The sequence below is a fragment of the Protomyctophum parallelum genome, assembly GCF_964188405.1.
Source record: "Protomyctophum parallelum genome assembly, chromosome: 6".
Lineage (NCBI taxonomy): Eukaryota > Metazoa > Chordata > Actinopteri > Myctophiformes > Myctophidae > Protomyctophum > Protomyctophum parallelum.
Genome location: NC_139701.1, coordinates 11,102,181 through 11,125,730, shown reverse-complemented (window position 1 = coordinate 11,125,730; position 23,550 = coordinate 11,102,181). Strand labels below are relative to the sequence as shown.

At 42.2% G+C, this 23,550-nt stretch overlaps 1 protein-coding gene across 3 annotated transcripts in view; it reads right to left on the bottom strand.

Annotated features, from left to right (window-relative positions):
- The window catches only part of nos1apa (nitric oxide synthase 1 (neuronal) adaptor protein a), a 210,436-nt gene that overhangs the window by 177,185 nt on the left and 9,701 nt on the right, over positions 1 to 23,550 (bottom strand). The gene's annotated exons all lie outside the window — the stretch shown is intronic.

The window sequence follows — 23,550 nt, the reverse complement described above, 5'->3', positions numbered from 1 at the left end:
GATTTGCAGCATTTTGTTTGAAACTGAGCACTCATGTGAACTTTGGAAGCCAATCTTAACCAATCAGGATGGAGTCTGAGAAATCTGAAAGACCGGTTTCGTTGAATGGCTCTAGAGAGACTGTGTACCAATTTGCGCGATGTTTGGACAAATCTGTAGGTGTACTGTGCAAAAACTTGTTTTGCACAAAGCGGCCTCCTGGTGGTGCTATAACAGGCCGTTCTGGAAAGTTTGGGGCAGAGGTTCATCGTTGGCATCCAACGTGTGTGTGCAAAATTTGGCATCGACCGGGTTAACGGTGGCCGAGATTAGCTGCTCACGGACACACACACGGACGGACACACGGACGGACGGACACACGGACGGACGGACGGAGTGCAAAACATACTCTCCCCCCATGCCTTCGGCCTGGTGGAGACAATTAAGTAAAGGGTGGCTCAGGCAGTTGTGCACGGACCACAATCTGTTCGTGAGTGTTCAAGTTAAAATCTGACTCTCATCATGTTTTGCATGTCACACTTTTCTCTCCGACCTTCACTCTATCTAATAAAGCAAAACACATTTGTTAATTTAACTACAGTGTAATCCCTAATACAATTTTTACACCCTCATTTCACATTCTCAAACAAACACTATAGGATTGTCCTGTGCAGCATGACTTTGAATGTCCTTTTTCCTACCTCTAATATTTATCCACAGTCTGTGAGCTGTGGTTTCAACATTTGGGTATCATTAACCCATTTTGGGGCGGGAACCCCTTTTGGTGTTAGCATTACATTATGCTTTAGCTATTGAAAAATAGCAGATCTACAAGCTCATATTGCACCACCGAGTGGCGCGCTACGAGCTTGTAGGTCTGCTATTTTTGAAAAATCAAAGAACGACTGACATAGAAAACGGTCAGGATGTAGAAGACATTTTTAGAATCTGATCTCAGGTCAAAATGGGTTAAGTACTGCAAAAGGACACTGGTTAATGGTGGCAAATAATCTATGAGAATGAGAACGTTTATCATCTTGCCAGGCAATCCGAGAAAGCTGCTGGACCAGAACCCAACCGTTCTCTACCCATTACCACACCATCCGTAGAGTAGAGTTGAAAAGCCTTAACCCTGAGATAAATCTTCCACTGAAATTATACGCACTATACTACCCCCAATACTAGAATGTACTACCCCATTACGCATTCATATACAGTAGTTGAAGAAGCCAGTAGCTACTGGTGCATGCAATGAATAAAGGAATACAGCATCTGTGTATAGCATGCTCTGCGATCGTGCCTGTATGAGGATTTTGACATTGAACATTTTAGAGTATGCACTACAGTTTCACACCATTGTTTTACACAGTCTCCTTTTCCTGTTATGAAAGACAAGGACATTATGCTGCTGGTGGACAAAGCATTGAATGGCCAAATGGAAGGATATTATATGTATGTAGGCAATGGAGGATAAATGTATCCCCAATTCCCCATACATTCCACTGGGTGAAGAAGCCATACTGTAGCCATATATATATAGTATATAGTCCAAGAATTTGACCCAAACCAAAGTTTTTTTTTTTTGTGATCAAGTTTTTTATTTTATTTTTTGTTAAAAGAAAGAAAAAAGGGGGTTTCCCCCCACCCCACCCTCCCACCCACCCACCCACCCCACAGGTTGAACAGCTAAACAGACAGGGTCACAATACATCGAAAATAATCATAATAGTAATAATAATAATAATAATAATAATAATAATAATAGTAAACAAGGAAAGACTGATACTTCACAACCGGAAAAATCAAACCAAGAAGGGGGGAAAACAGTCATCAGAGACGTTGGCATGACTTAAGTTTTTCTAGAGCTGTGGACAGGACGTCAAGTGTGCTTTCTTGTGCCCCGTTGGATCGAGCTATAGAGAGTTCCAGAAAGATCATGTCCATTAATGAGAGGATCCATTGTGAGGTCTCAAGTTTATGGGGAGGTTTCCATCTTATGACAAGCAGTTTCTTTGCAGCTGTCAGTCCTAAGAGCAGGAGTCTTCTACGTGGCATTGTCAATGTCAACCCAATCGCTGAATCATCATTCAACAGGAAAATATTAGGCAAGAGGGGAATTCTAGTTCCCATTACCTCAGATAATACTTCTGAAACTTTAGACCAAAAACGATTGACCTCTGGACACTCCCACATCATGTGCATATACGTCCCCAGTTTGTTATTGTTGCATAGGGTGCAAATGGGTGTCGTACAGAGCTGGAGTTGGAACCGTTTTCTTGGAGTTAGATAGAATCTTTGGATAAATTTTAAATTCAACATTTGATAGTTATAATTTCGTGATGAGAGAGAAATATTTTCCCAAGTTCTTTTCCAATTGGTCGGCCGCTGCCAACTCTTTAGATCGACATTCCAGACTGTAGAGACACCCATTGGCGGACATGTAGATTCTCTTAACTTCTTATACAAATAAGATACAAAGCCTTCAGATTTAGGAATCTTGGTTATATAATCAAAAAGTGGGTGAACAGGTAGAGCATTTCTCCACGGCACCTCATGTGCTCGAAGAACTGCTCTTAACTGTAAATAGAAGAAGAAAGAGGTTGTTGGTAAACCATAGCTGTTCTTAAGGTCTTCAAATGATCTTAAACCCTCATTATTGAATATGTCAGAGAGAGTATGGATGCCACAACTGGACCAGGATGGAAAGACCAAGGGTTTGCGTTCTAAGCACAATGACGTGTTTTTAAAAATTGGTGTATGTATATGCCATTTAACATTCCATTTTCCAATTTTTTCGGCTTGTTGCCATATATGAATGGAATGAGATATGATAGGACCAAATTTATTTTGGCAGTATTTACTCAATGTGCCACTGAACAGAACTTCATTCAATTTGTAGGGTGTGACTATACTGCGTTCCATCAGAAGCCATGGGATATTCTCTTCTTGGGAAAACCATTTCTCAAGTGAGCGGATGGCAAAGGAGATGTGATATAATTCTAAATTGGGCAATTCAAATCCACCTTGTTGCTTACTTTGGTAAAGTATTGTATTCCTCAGCCTTGGTCGTTCCCCCTTCCAAATGAATTTTGTAACCAGGCCTTGTATCTGACTCCAGTAACGGGGAGGAGTAGGTAATGGAAGCATACTTGATATGAAATTGACCCTTGGTAATACGTTCATATTTATAATGGATATTCGACTGCTTAATGTTAATTTTTGATTGATCCATCTGTCTAGATCATTGCAAATGGAATTGCGTAAGGTGTTGTAATTAGTAACGGCAATTCTATCAATAGATGAGAGGATATTTATTCCTAGGTATTTAAAGGTCGAAACCTGAGGTATTTCGGTTTGCAGTCCTGGATATGTGACTGCCTTGCCTAGGGGTAAAAGGGCACATTTCTTCAGATTTATTTTATAGCCTGAAAAAGCACTATATGATGAAAATATTTCCATAATCAATGGTAAGTCACACTGTGTATTTCCTAGGTATAATAAAATATCGTCTGCATACATTGATATATGGTTGCAAATGTTCCCCACCATTATGGGAGTTGATGTTTGTAACTGACGTATTTTCTGTGCTAATGGTTCGAGTGAAATAGCGAATAGCAGCGAGGAAACTGGGCAGCCTTGTGGAGAACCTCTGCTAATTGAAAAGAGGGATGAAAAATGGCTTCCAGTCAGTACCTGGGCAAAAGGTGTATTGTATAGGGTGTTTAACATACTTAAAAATTGTCTGCCAAAACCCATACGCTTCAGTGTAAACCAGAGAAAGCTCCATTCTAAGCGGTCAAAGGCTTTGTCTCCGTCAATCGATACGACTGAAGGAGACAAAGTGGAGTTAGTTGCGGAGGATATAACATGAAGTAATCTCCTTACGTTGTCAGTAGCTAATCTGTGTTTTACAAAGCCTGTTTGATCCGGGTGAACTAATTGGGGTAGAATATTATCTAATCTTAAAGCTAGGGTTTTGGCAAACAATTTTTTGTCTGAGTTTAATAGAGATATTGGTCTATAGCTTGTACAGAGTGTGGGGTCTTTGCCAGGTTTGCACAGAAGTGATATGATGGCTGTCTTAACATCTCTATTAAAAGAACCTTCCTGAAGAGCTTTATGAAACATATTGAGTATTAAGGGTCCAAGGTCGTCCCAGAAGGTGAGATAGAATTCTGGTGGGATGCCGTCCAATCCAGGTGATTTACCCTTTTTCATTTGCTTTAATGAGATTAATATTTCCTCTATTGTTATTTGGGTGTCGAGATTATTTTTCTCCTCAGCTGAAAGGCTTGGTAGCTGTAAATCATTAAAAAATAAATTCATATTTTCTGAGGAGTCATTAATTTCGCTTTGATATAATGTTTGATAATATTTTTCAAATTGTTTGTTAATTAATGGGGGGTCATGTAAAAGGGAGCCATCTTCTGCCTGGATTGAAGGTATATCCGCTAGCCGGTCATTATTACGCAATTTGCTGGCTAATAAAAAGCTTGGTTTGCTACCATCAAGGTAGTGAGATTGTCTTGATCTATGGATTAGGAATTCTGACCTTTTTGCGATGATTCCGTTTAGCTGAACTTTAACCATTGATATTTCCCTATCTCGTTCGATTGAAAAACTAGCATGTTGCTGGTGAATTAATAATGCATAGGTTTGTTCTAGGCTGGTGATTTCTCTTAGTCGTGCTTTGTTTTGTGCTGATGCAAACGAAATTGTATTATTCCTTATAAACCCCTTGGTGGCGTCCCACAGAATCCGAGCGTCCGAAACTGAGTCTTTATTAAAACGTACAAATTCTTTGAGGGAGTTTCTAAACTGCTCGCAAAATGAGGGGTTCTGTAAGAGAGTGGTGTTAAACCGCCATCGGGTTGCACGGTTGGGGTTTTTATCAAGCATTACAGTGCATACATTTGCGTGGTGGTCTGACAGTGACATGTATACTATTTCTGCCTTGGAGGTCATGTGTGTTATTTGGGGAGAAACAAGCATAAGGTCGATTCTAGAGAAAGAGTGATGTCTTCCGGAGTAATAAGTATAGTCCTTTTTGTGAGGGTTGTGTTTGCGCCATATATCTACGAGGGCATACTGATGCATCAAATTCTTTACAGCACGAGTGCTTGGTGAATTAACATTAGTCCTGGATGTTCTGTCTATGGTTTCCATGGCTGTATTAAAGTCAGCCCCCAATATGATTTTAAATTCGTTCATTTCGTTAATAATCGAACACAACGATACGTAAAATAAGTTGTTATAGGTATTGGGCGCGTACACTGAAATAAATGCAATTTTTTGTCCATTAATAACAGTTTTCACATAGGCAATTCTTCCCTCTTGGTCCTTTCCCTTTTTAATAATGCTAATTTTAAGATTTGACCGAAACAGAATAATTACTCCTTTTGTTCTATTTTGGGCTGCAGAAAAAGCTGCTACCTTAAAATCAGCATTGTTTAATTTACAGATATCGTCATTTAGTAAATGTGTTTCCTGCAATAGTGCAACATCTACAGCTTTCTCCTTAAAGATGTCCAGGCATCCACGACGTTTTTTTGCATCATTGATGCCTTGAACATTCCATGAAAAAACATTTAATCTAACCATAATTCATGCGTATGGGGTATTCAATCAGAAAATTAATAAAAACATATCTGTGGCCATAGAAATATAAAAGGAGCAGATAACAAAATATAATAGAAGAAATGTGCAAATCAAAAAACAAACCTAGACTAATTGAATCCCAAATCCATTTGCTGTTCAACCTGCCCTCCCACCCCTCCCTCCCTCCCAACCCCGAATAGGACAAATATATCATTTTATAAATAAAACAAAAAATAATACAAAAAGGAATTGTTGTCCTACATTGACTCTTATAACTCCACCTCATCTATGTGGAGCTGCAGCACGTTAAAGTGGAGAACAGAAAACGCTTTTTTGCGCCGCTTCATGTCTAATTAATTTAAATGATTCCCCGCACATTGTCATTGACCATGTCGCATTTCTAAGTAGGCTATAGTACAATTAAATTATTCGATTACTGTGTAGGACAGTGGTTTTCTAAATAATGTGTTGTATAGCCTACTCGCTTTAAGAGGGGAACACCATAAAGGGAGAAAATAAAAAAGAACAAAAACGAAAAGGAAATTGCTTAGGCTGTTAGTGTGGCTATCATACCCGCAATTGATTGTGGGTTTGTTTAATCGGTGCTGTCGTCGGGTTGTTCTGTTGCGCTGTTTGGATTCGTTAGAGTGGGTTTCACCTGTTGATCATAGAACTCCATCGCCTCCGTGGCCGAGGTAAATGAATGTTTTTTATCCTTGAAAGTTACCAGTAGCTTAACGGCTGGAAAGGCGATGCCGTTCCTCAGGTTGGCTGATGTTAGAAGGGCTCTTACATCCTTGAACTTGGCCTGTAGTTTCCTCTGCTCGGCTGGGATGTCGGGGAAGATTCGTATTTCTTGTTCTTCGTATTGTAGTTTGCCCTTCGCGGCTCCCACCAGGCGCTGGATCGTACGTTTCGTCTCGAAACTGTATAATCGAGCGATCATACAGCGCTTTCCGTCTGTAGCTTCTGGTCCCGTGCGGTGGGCAATGCTCAGTAGCGGGTGCGGCCCCAGCTCCTCTTCGCCGAACAGGTCGTACAAAAGTTTGGTGACAAAGGCAGTTGGTTTACCTGCCTCCACTCCACGTTTCAGTCCAAGGATGCGCAGGTTGTATTTTCTGCTGTTGTTTTCAAGTGATAATGTCTTTTCTTTTAACCCTTCGTTCTCCGCCAGTAAGGTATTGTAGCTTTGTTCAAGTGAAACCAGGCGCTCGTCTGTGAGATTTGCAGCCGTCTCCAAGTCGCTCACTTTGGAGTTGCACTCTTGCTGTGTGAGATTTAGCTTGGATAACTCCTCTTGTATCGGTTTCAGCTTTGTGTCAAATGCATTTGTGATTTCATCTCGTACAATGTCTCTGATCATTTTTCCAAGTGTTTCGGAATCCATCCCGCTGCGTAGTTTGCTTGGCATCGATTTAGTCGTTGTTATTATTTGTAAGTTGTTGGTATTTAGAACACACAAGTAGCCTACCTATTTTTTAATTACATAATATAGAAGCGGCGGTTTGGCGTTCGGCGTTCTCACAGCATGCTGCCGGAAGTCACGTGACCCAAACCAAAGTTATATCTCTAGTCTTATACCGGTATAGTTGCAGTATTCAGTAAGTTTCTGAAAAAGTTAGCCTAAGGCATACTTCAGAATTTAAAACCATAGCCTCAGCCTGCTTATCTCAGTCTTGGACAAGACGAATGAAAGTATAGCCCCTGGCCTTCGTCAATGAGGCCAGCCAGGAAAAATCACTCCGTTTTACCTCCAGTTATGGATTCTGGAATTAAAAGTGACATTGCAATTGCCTTTAAATTGTATACATTTTCACATTTAATAAGCCACTTCAAAACCACTGCGATTGTATTGGTTATGAATATTTCACAGCTAGGTTACAGTGGCAGCCTTGAAGACTAGAGATATAAAACTTTAAAAAGCTGCAGCATGGTGCTCTTCAAGTCTGTCTTCATTACCATACCTCAGCCAAATCTACTGTGACAGTGTATTAAATTTGAATTGAATTCTATTCTATTGATAAGTTATCCAACAACAAATATGAGTTCCGAGGGGGTTGGGCTTTCATTTGGATGATCTAAGAAGCCTTCAACTCCACTGCAGCAAGTCCTACACTCTGAGAATTGAGGATTTACGATACTTGAATATTTCTCATAATATACAACACCACTTTTTATGTCTTCAGGAAATTATAATCCTGATCAGCATTGGTTTGTTCTATCCCATGTTCCGAATGGCATAGCATAGAGCATTTATCTGTCATATTGCATAATCAAAATGCTGACTAAAAACATTGGGCTTTCCCCACATGCCATTTCTTTATGATCAAAGCTTTGTTGGAGATTTTCCAATGCAAAAACAGTGGTGTCCTAATGTGTCCTAATACAGTCATTATCCAGCCAGATATCCAGTTAACCTTGTGTTTTTTTGTGTCCGTTTGACTCCCCCACGCTAGGAACAAAACGGACTATGTAGAGGCCTTTAGTCTCCAAGGTTCATTGCCACAGTCACTTCATAACACGAATTGAGGTCACATGAAGCAGCCACTGGTTGACATTAATGTGTAGTGGCCAGAAAGGTAGTCCCTCATTGGGACTAATTATCTTGAGTCCCCTTCCAAGATTATTCCACTTCCAAGGAGCTTAGACACACACTGTACCACACGTTGCATTCCAGCGGCTTAGTTCTACCAGACTGTCTGCACAGTGATGGGTTAGAACATCTCTTTGAACTTCAAACAGATGTTCTAGCAGATAAACTATTTGAAGCATGCAGAGCATAATTGGATACAAAAACTAAAAGTCACTCTCAACCACATTCAGAAATCGTATTCTATCCCATTTTGGGCTGGAATGGGAAGCAATGTTTGAGAACGACACAGAAACAGGGGTTTTTCAGAAAACTGTCAGGATTTAGAAGGCATTTGTAGAATAGTCCTCAGGTCTAAATGGGCTATTTGAACTGTACCAACAGACTCATTAGGTCCATTACAGCTATCATTGTCAGTATCTCATCTATGTTTAGAATATGACGTCACAATGCTCTTCGCCCATTTCCTCCCCTCCCTCCCTCCCCCCTTTTCTTCCTTCAAGGTCTCTTTAGTGGTTGTGTTGTGTTGTGTTCCTTCCTTTAGTTCAAACGTCTGGGTTCTCATTACTGAGTCACTGTAAACAAATATTAGCTTAATTATTTCTCTCCCATGTCCGTATATATATATACGTACGTGGAGGCTAGGTGGCGTCATATACCATACATATATACAGTCTGTATATATACACATACCCCAACGTGGACTCCGTCTATATAATGGTTGAGGCCTATGGAAGCCTTTAACATTGGTCTGGTTCCCATAGCAACACCCCACCGTTCCAACTATGGGAAGGCATATATATTTTCAGTTGAGAGCAGTGGAGAGGTGGATTTTCAAACTCATAACTCATTCTCAAAACACTTTAATTTGTGCCTTTTTCCTGCGATGCTGGCGCCCTGTTAAAGCTTCTGACGAGAGGTGAGGGTCTGGTTTGTGTTCTAAAACTGTGTTTTTTTCCCCCTGCGCATTTGTATGGGGGGGGAGGGGCGGGCAAACACAGTCTAGTTAGAGTGAAGTGAAGTGCTGGCACCCGGAGCTGTGGTAAATGCTACAATTAGCGCGCAATTAAGGAGTTAAGATGAGGCTTTAACATATTAAGCTTGTTTCAAGATATCCAGTAACATTTGTAAACAGCACTGGCAGCTAAATCAGCCAGTTTGAAGAAAATAGTTAGATTAACTTGGATAATGGATATACAATTATTTCAATACCATTACCTTTAGCTTGAAAGGAAAAATACTCCCATGATCCAAATGTGTAGCTTGACCATGATGATATTCTTGCAAGAAGTACTATAATGTGTATAGTGACATATTTTCTGAATCAGACTAATTATCAATGATGTCATGTATATTCAAAAAGGCCAGGTAAGTCTGGATACAAGATTAAGTCATCCGTTATGCTCATAATTTTTGTAGTGAAGGTACATTGTTGAAAAAGCCCTGCTGAAGCAGGTCCAGCCAAGCCCAGGCCTAACGTATTGTTCTCCCATTTCCCCTCCATGAAGGCCCCTTCCTGAAGCCAACACACGTCACACTCCCTGAATACAACCCACTTGCCAGTGATAAAGGGCCCATTCCAGAGTCCAGCTGAGAGGGGCAGGTCAGTGGAAATGTTGACTTGACACACATCCTGAGCATGAAATAGTTCTTCTTAAAAGAAGAAAAGCAGCAACAATCCCCCCCCCCCCCACACACACACACACACACACACACTTTGTGATTCACTTCCTCCCTCAATCAGATTATACCACCCATTCTGTTGAGACTTAAACCACTTCTGACGTGTACCATTTTTGTTGTTTGTGAGTCTGCACCTATACGGACAACTTCCACCCATATCCAAGATGGCATTCTTAATCCCATTTAGTTTCCGTGCTTTGAATGGATTACTCCAGGTTAATGTCGCTGCCATATCGGAGATACGCGACTTTTGTTTTATGTGTTTAATCCGCCGCAATGTAATAATTAAAAAGAAAATCCGTCTTCGCCGCAGAGAAAGAGTGTAGATGCATCTGTTTTGATGAGGAAACGGAAATCGTCACATGCTGTGGGCTGCTAGGGCTTCTGGGAAATTGAGGCCAATGTAAACGAATGGGGTTCAACGCCTCATGGAGGAGGGTCCTGTGCTGCGTCTTCCGGGTGTACCAAGATGGCGGGTGGTCCAGCCGTTCATAACAAACGGCGGAAGCTTTTTTCGCTCGATTTTCGCGGATTAAAAGCCCAAATAATTCAGCGTATGCTCTAAAGGTAATACAACAATCTCGGCAGTGAAGGGGGGTTGATTAAAAGTCTGATAAATCGTTTTCCGCAGTCAAACTGTTAAGATGGAGAGTGATAGTTGACAGTGTACAATTTCTATTCTACACATTCATTTGTTTAGTTTTTTTTGTCATTCTCTCTGTATTTCTGTGCTTTATTCCTGCCATATTTCCATTATATTTTACCTAGCCTCCCTCAGTAGTAAACATGTAGTCTTTGGAGCTGATCCCAGACTCCTACACAATCAGCAGAAAAACACTACACCCTGACACACTGACTGATGAGTTTTTATATCTCCACACTGGCCTGGGAACGCCTCGGGATCCCAGAGGAGGAAGTCGCTAATGTTGCTCTGGAGAGGGAAGACTGGACATCTCTGTTGGAACCGTTACCCTCGCCACCCGACTACTGTTGGCTACATTACTGTAGGCAACTGACAGTAATGTAATTGGTAATGTAATTGTAATTGGCAGTTTTCTGAAATACCTATGTTTCTATATCAGTCGTTCTCATTTTCACATTTATTTTCACACACATTTTCATGTCAAGGCCCCCCAAGATTATATGTAATTGGCCGCAGACCCCCATCTGAAAATATGTTGTTCCAGGGACCCACCCCCAGAAGAAAAGATTTGAGTTAAAAACTTTGGCTCTGAAAGAATATACAGTATTCAAAGATTTGTGACACATTTTCACGATTAAAAAAAAATAGCAGACCTACAAGCTCGTAGCGTGGCACCGAGTGCCGCTCTACAAGCTTGTAGATCTGCTATTTTTCAATAGCTAAAGTATAACAATGTGTTCACGCAGATCACAGACCCTCTCTGGGTCCAGTCCTTCAGGGCTCAAGCTCTACTGTGACACACTTGATTGATTGGCTCCACCTCTTCAGGGCGCATGTTTTACCCTTTGTCGAGTCAATTCACTCACTCTTTGCCTTTGAGTAGTCTCTCGCCCACATTTACCCCCCGGCACTCACACCCCTTTTTCATTTGATCTGCACAAATCACACAGGTTAGCTGTTTTAGATTCAAAACTGCACATTTCACCTTAAGGTGACAAGTGAACAAACATGCCAGATAAACTCCTGCTAAGTGATTGATGTTTATAGTGCCTTGTGCGAATTCCTGGAGGCTGCAATGTCTGCTTTTAATGCTGCATCAAGGCCTACTTTAACTCACTCAGTGCCACAGGATGCCTTTGGACGCCTCACCCTTTATTGCTGCATCAACAAGGCCAGATGTCTGTAATGAATTAATCAAGATTCCACTGCACAATTTTGTTCATAGCTCACTTGTGGGAAGTGTGTACGTGGGTAGATGAGCGTAAACAGAATGTGAAAAATATGCAGTTTTGGATCATTACTACTACTCCGCTCCCTCCATTGGCTCCCGGCCGCTGCCCGCTCAAGAGTACAAAACTCTGATGCTGGCCTTCAAAGCAACCAAAAGGTATGGCTCCCCCATATCTTCAAAGTATGATCGGACAAACACTCCCGCTCGCTCAGATCAGCCAACACTGGAAAGCTGGAAGAACATTCACTAAAAAACGCTGGGACAACGAACGCTCCACATGTCACTATTTGTATGTATTTGATGTAATATGTGTTGTTCTCGTTTACTGTAAATCGCTCTGGATTAAGAGCATCTGCAAAATGCCTAAATTGTAAATTGAAGGACAAAAGAACCCTCTGTCCACCAACTTTATTTCCCAGGGGCAAATTGTGTGATGTCATATTTGAAACAATCAATGAAAATAATTATGTTCAACACATTGGCCAGTGAATGCCAACTGACAAAAGTTTCCTAATCCCTCATACAAGCAAGGGAAAAAAGAAGAAGCTGTGGAGACGATGGGGAAATAGACTTTTGCCTGTTCCAATACGGATGCATCTGGTGGTGCACAATGCGCGTGCAGGGAACAAATAACTAGCTAGAAGTTAGAACATGCACAATTCAAAAAATGAGAGCAGAGGAGACGCATATACTGTAGTGTGATTCAATAATGGGGAGTCAGTAACCCCGCCAGTCAGTCAGTAAGAGACATCTATGAGACGGACTAAACACAAACTTCATCATGAATGGTAAATGGTGCATTTATATAGCACCTTTATCCAAGGCGCTTTACAGAGATTGTGCATTACATTCACCCATTCACACCCCGATGGCAGCGGAAACCATGCAAGGCACCAACCAGCACATCAGGAGCAATTAGGGGTTCAGTGTCTTGCTCAAGGACACTTCGACAGTAACTCTGGGGGAGCCCGGGGTTCGAACTGGCAACCTTATGGTGACCATCCAGCCACTCTACCCCTGAGCCACTACTCATCATGGGATTTGGCAGTTGCTGATGCTGACTCAATTCATCATGAACTCCTACAACAAATTACATGGGTCCATTTGTACACATTCAGAAATACATTTTAAATAAATCATTCTGAAATGTATTGTGTACTTTCAACAATACAAATAAATGAAGCAAATGTTTAGCTGAACTATTCAGTGAAACTGTTGTCAAGGAGCCATGAGTGAAAAATAATGTTCAATTTACCATCTAATCTAATCTCATCTAAATTAATCATCACTTGGATTCCTTGAATTGGAGACTGAAAGTAATTGGCTCATGTACCTACAGATGACAAGACACACATCAGAATATGTAAATTACTGTATTTACATAATGGTCATAATTTAAAACATTATTTCATAGTTCTCCCAACTCAAATGTTAATTTATTTTGTATAACTGTTCACATGCATGGTCACTTTTTTAACTTCACCCGGCAATGAACCATATAATTAATGATCATTATCAAAAGCGAACTCAAAGAAAGGAAGTTGTTCCCTGTATAGACGCGCTGTAACTGTTCCACATCACAGATGCTCCGCTTCTGAAATATTCTCGGTGGGGTGTAAGTGACAGAACGAAAGCACGTTGCAGATAGGGCCTTCACTTCTAGTGATTTTTACTAGTTGACTAGTTAATGCCTAGTTTACTAGTCGACTAGTTCACGAGTTGCAGCCCTAGTTGCAGACGTCATAGATCCGAGCTTTGTGGAATGCCGAGATTAGCCAACAGTGAGTGCAGCACAAAACCTGTCTATGCCTATACCAGGCTCTGTTCAATCACAGCTGATTGCCAAGCATAGTATGGCAGCGTTGTGAAGGCCTGTGCAATTTGACGTCCTCACCTCGAGTCGACGACGAACCTGAAAAGGCCACTCAAATAATTGGCTTCAAGTGGACTTGACTAAAATCTGAATGAACTATCGACCTGCAGTGTATTCTTAAAACACATTTGGCATCAAGACATGGTGGCTGACAAAACCATAGGCTTGCTGCCAAGCGAACACCTGCATTGCAGTATTGATACTTTTACTTAAGTAAAACAAGAGAGTACTTTTTTCACTACTGCAAATCTAAGCCAAATCAGACATTAACCAGATTTAATTTAAGGATCCTGCCAGCGTAAAGTCTGTTGGCGTGTCCGATCTCTACCGGAATGTTCCATTCATGCCTCTCCGTTTAAAGTCTGGAAAAACGTCAAGAATGTAGTGCACGTGTTAAAAAGGGACTAGAGAGAGTAAAAGAGGGGCAAATTAATGAAAGTCACTGACGACATAACAGATTATAGGACCAAAGCAGATGAAGATGAGAGTGAAAAGGGGCTGGGATTACAAAAAAAGCTACGATGGAGGAGCGACAGTGCACTCGGAGAGGCTTAGTGCAAGTGGTTTATCCGAACAAGGGGGCCCCGATCCATGCCTAAAGCAAGGCTGACAGCAGCAGACTGCTGCCCTAATGAAAGTGTCTGTGAGGAGAACGTTTCTTTAGAATCCTATTGGAGTGTGACATAACAGGTAACGTAATGTCCACGTGCGCGCGCACACGCACACGCACGCACACACACACACACACACACACACACACACACACACACACACACACACACACAATGCTCAGATTATTCCAAGGTACTAGCCCTCCATATGTGTAGATTCTAAACTGGTAGATCGTGATCTACCTTTTGGGCACCGCTTAACGTCAGATCAGGGGTTTTGTCGGCCAGCGCGAAAAATGCTCCCCGACAGCATTATCGGAGCAAATACCGGGCAGTGTGTATGAGCCATAACGTGTTGACTACACTACACTAATAAGGACACATAATAATAACTAATAAGCCATCCGTTACTACATGTGGAGTCAACTCCCGCAATTTCCTTCTTCCCATAGTGCGCGGTGCAACGGCCACGAAATTCTAGTATATATATATGATTTTTAATTCTGGATTAAATCATAGTATCTATCTAAACCCGATATTTCTTGTGCTGTAACAATCGGTTACCTCAGGCCCCCAGTAAGTAGACAGTTGGATATAGAGCAATTTACCATCTAAACTGAATGATGGATACAATGTATGTAACCTAGATACCATACCCTGATGGAAAATGCTGTTTTTATTAATGTTTTATATGTATGTACTTTACTTACTATGTTCATTAGTACTTTCAATACTAGTTTACTAATTACTTTTACAGTCTTGTACTGTCTGTCTTTGTTTTATTTGTCTTGTTCTGACCTTGATTGGGGGGGAGGGGGGATATTTACATGTCGGATACAACAAAATGTACACGTATGTTTATTCATTGCTGCATCAATACAAATTAAAAAGAAAGTGTTTAAAAAATATTACTGGTCTAAAGGCAAGTAAATGATTTGACACGACTCAAAAAGGGTAGAGGGAGTCCCCGATAAGACTTCTTAGCTCCTCAAAAGGGTAGAGGGAGGCCCCAATAAGACTCAAAAGGGTAGAGGGAGTCCCCAATAAGACTTCTTAGCTCCTCAAAAGGGTAGAGGGAGGCCCCAATAAGACTTCTTAGCTCCTCAAAAGGGTATAGGGAGGCCCCAATAAGACTCAAAAGGGTAGAGGGAGGCCCCAATAAGACTTCTTAGCTCCTCAAAAGGGTCGAGGCAGTCCCCAATAAGACTTCTTAGCTCGTATGGCGTCGTAAAGTTATAATGAGTAGGAATACGAGAGGACGCACCCGTTTAACGACTGGTGTTATGGCAATAATTTTCTCAAACACTGTTATTGCCAGTGCATAGTAATGACCTGAACCGCATGCTGCAGGCGATTGGGGCAGTGACACAGTACGGTTTTAAAACTTTAATGGTGTTATTATATCTGATCTTTAGTTGGTAGATTTAACAGCTATTCTAACATTATAACGGAGGGGATGAGTGCCCCGACTGTCTGTTCAATAAGTAAACTGAAGCCAGGCATCTTGGGAGTGCTGAGAGGGAGGGGAATTGATTAACCCATTTAGACCTGAGGACGATTCTACAAATGCCTTCTCTAAATCATCTGAAAAACCCTATGTTTCTATGTCAGTGGTGCTCAACCTTTATCATGTCAACAACAACCAGAATTATCTGTATTTGGCCGCGGACCCCCATCTGAAAACATGTTGTTCCAGGGACCTCACCAGAAGCAAAGATTTGAGTTAAAAACGTTCACTGTGAAATAATATACATTCAAGGATGTGCGCCTCATTTTCACGATTTTTCTACAAGCTCATAGTGCGGCACTCGGTGCTTGTAGATCTGCTATTTTTCAATAGCTAAAGTATAACATAATATGTTTAAAACATCAAAAGGGGTTCCCGTCCAGAATTGATTAATTGTGATGAGAGACAGCCTGGAAGAGGAGGAGGAGGAGGGCTATTTAGTCCAGTAATTCTCAACCTTTTTAATTTCAAGGGATCCCAGTTTGATATGCATTTGACCACGACTCCCATTGGATAAGTTTTATATTTTTATGTCCCCAACCTACACTGTGAAATCCATGATGCATGCATGGAACCAAATGGAAGGGTCCATTTATTTTGTACACATCGGAGTTAAGGGTCCGTTTAGTTCATAACCATCAATCATTTAGCTAGGGGGACCACGGCCTGGAACACCTGGGCAAGGCATTTGGCAGCATTAAGACACAGCAGAGGACAGGTTCTGAGAACAGGAAGGTTCCCCCAGCCTGTGGAGAGGAACACAGCGGCAGGGCTGTTCTGGAGTCTGATGGATGAGGGCATCTCCAAGGGCACAACAGGAGCAGCAGCAGATGACTGTATTAACGTCATCTCTCAGTGTGTGGGTGCGTATTTAGCAGTCTTTATTTTGCTCACAAATCATTAATTGAGTGTGAAAGTGGATAATCTTTTAGTAGTATATTATGTAAGTGTGTAGTTATACCTCCAACACCATTTTTGTGCACGACAGGTGTTGTTGTTGTCCTGAACCCGACACATTGTTCTTTAAAAGGTTTCATAACATTCATTTTCATTGATTTTTTTCGTTTTTCTTTTTAGGTTTTATGACCTCGATTACACCCACACAACCTGAACTTTGAACATTCAGTGGCTGTCTTGTGGTTTTCATTGTGTGCTCTGAAGCTTTTTGAGCTGCAATGAAAATAAATAACAATTTGTCAGCACTGTTGAGGGATGTCAATCAGGGCCTCGGGGAGAGGGGCCATGATGACACAAGACCTTGGCTTAAAGTAACGTTAAATGTCATAGTGTGCACAGTGCACTCTGTGCAGGATCACGTCTGGATTTCCCCCCTCAGCTAGACAAGCTAATATCTTGTGAAAGCACCAGGAAGCCAGCCGCATAATATTGTCACAATGCCGATATCGAGGAGGTATTTTGGACCAAAAACATTATTAGTGAGATTAGATTTTGTCACTCGGCCTTCAGCCGACGTGGACAAATGAGAAACTGGCGCTGATGGAAGCAGACAGTCCCAGGAGGAGCAGAGCTATGGCACCTATACTAAGCATGCGGAGCCAGAATGTGGGGAATGTGACCTCCATGAGTCACCGGTAGATCTGCCAACGCTGATCACGTGCTCATTTTGTGTCCAAAACAAATGGACACGCATTTCTACACTCAAAGTAGGAGCATGACACAGCTATAGGCCCGTCATAATTGATAATTGCAATTCTTTTTGTCATAATTGTTTCCATGTTGAAGGTTTTTCCACACAGAAACAAATGCTGAAATAGCAAATCTACAAACTTGTAGATCAGCTATTTCCGCTATGTTTTAAAAATAATTAATGTCAGTCATTTCAGTTATTTGACATATATGCCCTGTGCATTCTTTGATTAAAAGGCAATCAAAAAAATATATATGTTTTTTTTGGCTTTCGCCTTTATTTTATATATTTATGGAGGGACAGACAGTAGACTGACAGGAAATGGGGAGAGAGAGATGGGGGGAAGACATGCGGTGAAGGCCGTCGGGAGTCGAACCCGCGGCACACTGCCAGACTGGATTACCAGCCACGGTGCCTGGACCACTGAGCCACGGCCCAGGCCCAGAAATGTATTCTTTATTCATATGTTCTAAGTAACGTCCAATGACAAACGTGCAATTCATCTACAGGCTCGTAGCGCGGCCGAGCTTGTAGATCTGCTATTTTTCAACAGGTAAAGTCTAAAATGATGGTTGAAAGCTTTGAGTCGACACTGATGCGGCCTCAGGTCAAAAATGGGTTAATCGTCAATTTAAATGCCGAGACACAGCAGGTGAAGGAGGTGGATACGAAGGAGATGAAGATGGAGGGAGGAAGAGGGACAAGCTTGTATGGCCAGAGTTGGCCGCCTTTGAGTCAAAAAAATACCTCCTGGGCTTGGAGGGAATAGGCACAGAAAAGAAGGATGAGAAGGAAGAAGAGAGAGCTGAACCTCGGTTCGGTTGGTTTCTGCAATGCGTCGATTCCCCAAAACAAAAGCCCCCCTGTAGGTGTTCATATATAAACTACTAAATAGACTACAGAAGAAGGCAGCGGGAGGAAGGGAGAGAGGTGGCAGTCCCTGAGGATTGCTGAGGCCTAGAGTCTAGTAGACAGTGCTTGGCAGAGTGGAAAACTGGCTGTCAGAGGCATTGTGTGTGTGGTCCGTGAGCTGGCTGTAATCCTTTAATGACGGTGCTAGAGGTGCCAGCTCGCTGCATGCTGCTCGGTGTGTCAGCGTTTATTTGTCTGATGTTTTCTCGTTCACTCTTTGCATCGTTCGGTCCCACTGTCTCCCTTATATCACACACACACACACACACACACACACACACACACACACACACACACACAGTGTGCAAGGAATTGTGTAAAAGAGTGGGCCCAAAGTGCGGTCATTGGATAATAGCAGCTTCTAGCGACAAAACAACTACAAAATGTCAGCTGTCTTCACGGTTGTGCCCCAGGGGTACGACGTTAAGACTGATCCCTGACAGACACAAGCACTTAACACATGGCAAAGCCAAGCCCACAGACCACACTGGCTGGTAGACAGATAAAGCAGAGTAACAGAGACCACCATTGTTGGCCTGCACACAGCCTCAGGGCAGATCCAGGCACAAGCATCAAAATGTATCTCGGCCTTAAGTGCCGTGTAAGACACCGGTGGCAAAGATGAGACCATGACCGTGGCTTCTCTTTTGAACCTATCCACTTCATGCCTTGTGGAGTCGTGGCACATAAGGCCTGTTTTTGAACAACTACTGTACAACCACTGGGTATGGAGAAAGCTCAGAGTGTAAGGAACGTCATCTACTAAAACCCTTTCGATAAATACAAACGGTAGAGATTCAGCCAGCTCACGATCGATAGAGACAAAGAGACATATAGTGAAAATGAAAGAGAGGTTAGATATGAGAAAGGAGGGAAGAGCAGCACAGTATAGATATGCAGATCCAACAGAATGAATGCGTTAACAGTCTAGTGGGAGGACAACACAACAGACTAAAACCAAAATAATTAATAGAATGGGTCACGTCTCTCCATATGATCTCTCCAGGTTTCCATGGCATCGCTGTACAGCCGCAATCTCACAGCACTCAACCTCCTGCCATTCCCATCTGATTCCCTTAGCTAAAAGCACATCACAGCCTGAGTCAGCGTACCAGCCAGCAAACTAAAGGAGGAGGTAGAGGCAGAGCATGAACACACTTATTCTGGTGTGTGTGTGTGTGTGTGTGTGTGTGTGTGTGTGTGTGTGTGTGTGTGTGTGTGTGTGTGTGTGTGTGTGTGTGTGTGTGTGTGTGTGTTTCAAAAAGTATTTATTTAAAGACCTTTTAAACCTCGTACAAAGCCAACTCTTGTCGAGACAAATCATGACAACAAACACAATTCTTTTAATTATAAAGAAGAAAAAAACTTTTTTGTTTTTTGTTTTTCTTCTTTGTAATTATTCGTTTGGTCCAAAATATTGTGCTTGTTGTCATGAGTTGTCACAACTCGAGTTGGCTTTGTAACTATCTTTAAAAATACTTTTTGAAATGTCTATGGGGAAAATGCATTGGGAATTATTTCCTGGGCCTGGTGTCGTCATGAAAGGGGGCGGGACTGCGACGCTCTATACACAAACTGTAAAGATCACTGGATCAGGAGCCCACCCCCACCTAAAGGCTGATTAGGTGCAAGCATTAATTTGTTAATTCACCCGGAAATACATTCCCTTCCGTTACTATAGGCGGGATCGTGAGGCCAGTGCCAAAACTCAGAAGAAGAGACCACTTCCGCCCGACCCGGAAGTGATAGCCCTCCATATTTGAACCACATCCTCATTCTAGGCTGTGTATCAACACGCGATGGATTAACTTTCTTAGCGTGATCAAAGATTAGGGTAATGCTATATCTTCCACAAGTGAATAGCATCCGTCACAACACACACCGTTCCATAAATGCGGTTCCGTAATTTGCATTTCCTGTGGATCCTTCAAAGGGTTTTACTGAAAAATGCTGGCAGTTAATTACGCATGGTGTCGCACACCAAGAACACCCTAAAAGCTCACAGCTTGAGCTTGTACATCGGCTATTGAGCTTGTAGATCGGCAGGCGTGCGACATCGGTAAATTATACACGTGCACAGACAGCAGGTGTGTCTATCTATGTGTGCTCATCACACTAACTCATATGATCCACTCACTGCCATAGCCTAGGACAGACTAAAAGCAAATGTTAGCTAAAAACAGAGAAGTGAGAGGTTGGGAGATTTATAGTAATTTATACCCGGCCATATATCCTTATGATAAAATGAAAATGCCTAACCCCCTTTTTTAATGTATTAAGTGACTTCTTGGCTACAGAGACGAAATGTTTTTATAATCGTCATGGGGTCTTGGATGGTTAGAGCTGCGCGATTACATACAAAGTCAATGCAAAGACGAGAATTGCACGAACGGGCGCGGCGCGACCTGGCGCGGTACAAACGGGACGAACCGACTAGGCGAATATACTGTACATATTCAGGTCTAATTCATCATGGGGGCTCGAGCCCCGCCGCCCCCACGGAGTCTTCGTCACTGCTTAGCTACATGGGTATTATCAACCCCTTTCCCTGCCCAACCCCCAGGAGCAACCAAGAGGGCGTTGGTTCCTGGATATTTATCTCTGGGTTATTTAACGTTTTCAAGATTAAAATGTTAATAGAAACTCAGTGAAATGAGTTATATTTCCATGGACGTTAATTAAAAAGGAGGTGGGGTGGTCAAATTAAGACAGCGACTCCATTAATTACAGCTGGGGCTGACAAAACCCCCCTCCTCCTCCTCCCCCCTCCTCCTCCAGTTTCTGAGAAAAAAGAAGCAGTGAATAATCAGCCAAAGTTTCACTCCAGCGCTGATGAAGGGGAAGGCATCCATCCATCTTCAACCTCTTATCCGTAGTCGGGTCGCGGGGGCAACAGCTCTACCAGAGTGCTTCAGACTTCCCTCTCAAGAAGCAAGGGGAAGACAAAGTGACGGAATGCTGTGAGAGCAGGGACATGCAGTCGTGCACACATAAGACATCAAAAGGGGGCTACAGCCTCTGCCCTTTTACCCGTCTGTAAAACAACTGCCCTTTCCAGACCACAAATGCAGCATTTATACTATGGTGAAAGAAATGCAAATGCCCTCCTCTCCTTTCCATGCCATATACCGGAAGGCAGCATTCAGGAGAATTGCTTTCCCCCCCCCCCCCCCAAAGTCTCCTAAACTCGAACGCAGCATTTTGCGTAATTGAACTAATTTGTTTCTAAATCCATGTCGTACACCGAATCTCCAGTAGAGTAAAGACTGCTGGGTTGCGCCCTGAAAATAGCTGATCTACAAGCTCTCAACGCGTTGTGCTGTGAAGCGTTGTGAGCTTGTAGATCTGCTATTTTCGCAATTTGTGTCTAAAAGTGCCCTCTTACGGGATTTCAGCCCCTGCCCCTCTAACACTCTCTGCACGTCCTTGTGTGAGAGAGTACAGCAGGGGAAAAGACTGCAGGTGATAGGAGGGCAACCGAAGCATTAGAAAGAAAAATAAAACACAGTATGGCAGGGAACGAAATCTGGCACAAACACGGCCTATACGCTCCAAGAAATCCAAGGTAAAACTATATTTTTGATTGCATGACCTGCGGTTCAAGGGGCCTGGACCAAATCGTGAATCTGCCCATTTAAAGAAAATGTAGGGTGGCATTTCTTCCTTGGCCTATGGTGGGAAAGTGCAAAGTTTAACAGCAATTGGACGCTGAATTCATGATTTGAGGCATTTTGTACTAAATGGGTTCCTCCCGCAAACTTTGAAAGCCTATCTTAGCCAAACATTATGGAATATGAAACATTGGACACGAGTCACACGACAGCTCTGTTTTGATCATATTGCTATAGGGATAGTGTGTACCCATTTAAGTGATGTTTGGAAAAAATGTTTTTAGTAATTAATATCAAGAAATGTGTTTCTCCTGGTGGTGGCTTATGAATAGAAACACGTTGCGACCGCATGGCCTTGCTGACGTCGACCGATCCCAGGCAGGGTTCGAACCCACAACCTTCCGCATGAAAGGCATATGCTCTAACCACTACACAATACTGTAAGTGAAATATACCAAGAAACTGGTATTTTTCTTATTAAACTTAAAAAAAAAAATAGATAACATGCTTACAACAAAATAATTGTGATTATCTCAAATAATTGCCATTAGACGATTATGTAATAATTGTGACAACACTACTCACATACATACACACAACTCAAAACAAAAAACAAGACAAAAAGAGAGGAAGAAGAAGCTAGTTGTATTGTGGAAACCAGTCAAGTATGCAGTTGAGGTGGGGTGGGGGGGGTCTCAGTGATGCACAGAGCTGCGGTCAACAAACAGCTCTTTGAGGACAGAGAGCGAGAGGGCACTCTGACATGAAAGCTGTTGGCCTGAGTCTGCCACAAGTAGAGGGCTTCAAATAAGAGTGCCATGGCATGCAGGAATTCATGCACGTGCCACGCGCGCGCACACACAGGCTAACCATGCAAGAGCAAGTCATTTTCATAACAGGAAATTGATACCCACCAGCCAAAGTGGGAATGATTGCCATTGGAAGTTATATCGAGCCGACTGCCAAGTAGGCCCTTCTTTCCTTCCCTGTAGGTTCAAGAGGTCTTTTATTCCAAAGCACTTTCTCAGAAAGGAATGTTGAATTGAAGAATGGGTGAGGGTCCCAGGAATGAGGGAGTCATGTGTATCCAACGACACTACGGGATGTTTGTTAGCGCTGTTGCTGCAGTACCTCTTCAAAATGATACCCAAGACCAACCTAACACTAACAAGCCTGCTTTCATTAAATTGTTCATTTTACCACGTTGTGAAAATAGCCTATCTACTAGCTCACAACGCGCCACGTTGTGAGATTGTAGATTGTAGATATTTTAGAAAAATTGATTGGAAATTTTAAAGTGCCATTTCTCCCTCTGCCTAGTGGGAATGTGCGTGCATGATTTCACGGAAATCGCACGCAGTTCAAGATTTAAGGCATTGTGTTCAAAATGGACCAATCCTGCAAACGTTGGAAGGCCAATTGGAATAGAGCACCGAAGTCTGATGTCAATATCGGTAGAGGGCGCAAATCCACAGGTTTGTGTACTTTTTATTTGCAAAGTTATTTGTAATCCCCATAGGGGGATTTTAGATCTTAGACTGTGTTTGAAAAATAAACAAATCATCCAGGCAGCTTCACTCTGGATATGAAGAATCAACTGACTGAGAGAAAACATTTTCGCTAGAAGCAGACTGTATCATTTCTGAGGGACTGACCGTTGCAAA